Raw genomic sequence first — 2,777 nt, 5'->3', positions numbered from 1 at the left:
CCTTCCTTTACCACATCTGCACTCCCACTATAATTTCTCTTCATTGTACTTACTGATATCTGACAAAACAAGTTCTTTATTACTTTACTCTCACGTCAGTACATGTAAGTTCCACAGAGTCAGAGATTCTGTTTACTGCTGAGCCCTAGGACATAAGACAATATCTGATACATGTTAGATAATAAGTGTTTGCTGAATGAATGAATGACCTTTATATGGGAGAAATCACTCTTTGTTGGTTTAATTCACCATGGCCAACCCTCAACGAGGTAGATTGACACCGTGACTGCTGCAATGTGTCAGGAAGTGTGAGGATAGCACAGCATAGAACAAGGTTCAGGTCTTTTGTTCATAGGGTCACTATGAGTTGTACTCTACTCGACAGCACCTACCAACAACAACCCTTGGTGGTATAGTTAATGGAGAATTGCACCTCTCTAATGGTTCAAATCCACCAGCTGCTCCTTGGGAGCAAGATGGATAATCTCCTTCTGGGTAATTTACAGTCTCTGAGAACCAGCTGTGGCTCAACTCAACTGCAATGAGTGAGTTTAATGAGAATCACAAGATGGGAGAACTTCTTCTCTTCTAAATATATGTTTGGGCAGCCTTTAAAAGCCTTAGTGACAATTTGCACCAGCCTCTCAAAGTTTGTTATCTATTGTCACTGAGTCAACTCCAATTTAAAATGATAATCTGAAAGAGAGTAGTGCTTCCCTTCAGAGTATACAAGGCTGTAAATCTTTACAGAAGCAGACTTCCATACAGCCATTAATCTTTCCATTAAGAGCTAAGCACATTAATCACCAAGTCAGGGAGATTCTTTGTAGTGTAATGAACCACCTTGAAGCTTGGTGTCTGGAAACGGGAACTGTTTTGTGCTCTCCTTAGCATCAATTCCAACAGCTCAAAGGCCAGTCTTGGATCCCCTGAAGGCGAGGTCACTGACTGGTGTGTCTGGTGCTTGGACTGGGAAGCTAAGGACTAGGACAATTGGGACTTGGTACTTATCTCTCTATTCAATTTAGCTCAAGGTTCCAAAGACGTGGGCCCTCAGAGACAGAGTCATACCTAAGCTGTATACCTTTTCACCGTCTAGCTTCAGAAATTCCACAGCATCCATTTGACTGCACCCTATTCTTCAGAATTTGATCACCAGGTTGCTATTATTAGGTGCCACTGAGCCAATCGTGATTCATAGCGAAGTCCAACTCATGTTCAAGGGGAGGAGAAGTGGACTCTAACCTATGTGGGGGAATGACAGACTCTGAAGATGGGTGTTAAGGCCATCACATCCCTGACAGCCGTGCTTTTTATCTGTTGTTTCCACCAGAGTCCTTCAGGTGGCTAGCAGCAACAACTCATGTTTCTCTTGGAAAAATTATGGGTAGCTTAGCGGCAAGGAACTGCACAGCCTACACAAAGGTACACAGTTCAAACTCACCAACTGTTCTGCAGAAGGAAGATGGGCAGTCTCCTCTCATGTGATTCACTGCCTCTGAAAACCCACTGGAGGATCAGCTATGGGTCAGTTCAGACTTGATGGTATACAACAAGAGAAATGGGATTTGGGTTAAGAGGCTGCTGTGCTGGAATTCCCTGCTCAGTCCTCCTCAGCATCTTCAAAGCAAGCCATCATGCTGGTCTTTGTGGGATCCCAAGCACAAGGTGTTCCAGCCATGCCTTTCAGGACTGATTTTTCTCTTTTCTGCTCTTGACTGTAAAACATTCTTTTCTTCCTATTTAGGATCCCAACAGAGAGGTTTTAATCAGTCTGGCTCACTTTTTTCCCCCTTGCTACACCATCAGTAATCATTGAGCACCACATGGTTAACTGGCTGTAGACCTTCAGAGACCATTTGGGTAGCAGGAGGTAATGGGGAGAGTGGGAAAGTAGACATTAGCAGTGTATTATTTTAAAAGGGGCAAGTAAACGAGCTGACACTGCTTTCAGAGAAAGTGAAGTCTGTTGTCTTTTAACTATTAACTAATTCCTTAAACCAAATTGAGAAGCCCATCTTTAAAAACTGAGGTGAGATAGTGGCAGATGCACTGGATGTGCTTCGGGTGGCCTGGGAAAGCCACAGAAGGTTATCATTTCTAAGACTGAACATAACTGTGGAAGGCCTTTTGTCCAATTCCCCCTTCCAAGAGCCACTTCTTCCTCAAAATTCATCTCGGGGGCACGCATCTGGTATATCAGAAGCTCAGCACTTGCGTCCTGAAATATCTGGGAACTTGTTAATAACGTTCAGTAGGTATGTGCGGCCATAGCTTGTTCACTGTATTGTGATTTGCTTTATTGTGCTTTCTAGACACTGTGCGTGCACCCTAGAGTCACAACCAACCCATAGTTGACCCTCCAGCAGATTTTCAGAGACAGTTAATCACACAGGAGGAGATTGCCCACCCTTCTCCCATAGAACAGTTAGTGGTCTTGAACCAGGTGCCTTCAAGGATTGCAGCCCAGCTTCTTGCAACTAGGCTACCAGAGCTTGTCTTCTAGATAGTAGGTATTTTAAAAATAGAAAGTTTGGGGCAACCCTGTGTCCAGTGAATGTACTGGCACCATTTTTTCCATTTGGAATCACAGTGTTGTTCTCACATTGTTGTCTCCGCATTACATTGTTTGGTAATTCTCTCAGTATTTCACTCTTTTCACAACACTATTATTACACACTTCAGAGACTACTAAAAACCAAAACAAACTAATGCTAGTGAGTCACACCTACTCATAGAGACCCTCATTGGTTTCCATGCTATAAACCTTTTTAAAA

The 2,777-nt window shown here is 43.2% G+C and overlaps 1 pseudogene; it reads right to left on the bottom strand.

Moving 5' to 3' along the window:
• Nucleotides 1-1,603: 1,603 nt before the first annotated feature.
• Nucleotides 1,604-2,777, bottom strand: part of LOC102870942 — a 98,067-nt pseudogene continuing 96,893 nt past the window's right edge.

The sequence above is a fragment of the Elephantulus edwardii genome, unplaced genomic scaffold (assembly GCF_000299155.1).
Source record: "Elephantulus edwardii isolate Elephantulus edwardi_28Jun2011 unplaced genomic scaffold, EleEdw1.0 scaffold00370, whole genome shotgun sequence".
Taxonomy (NCBI): Eukaryota; Metazoa; Chordata; class Mammalia; order Macroscelidea; family Macroscelididae; genus Elephantulus; species Elephantulus edwardii.
The sequence above is the reverse complement of the archived record's forward strand: the minus strand, read 5'-3'. Positions and strand labels throughout refer to the sequence as shown.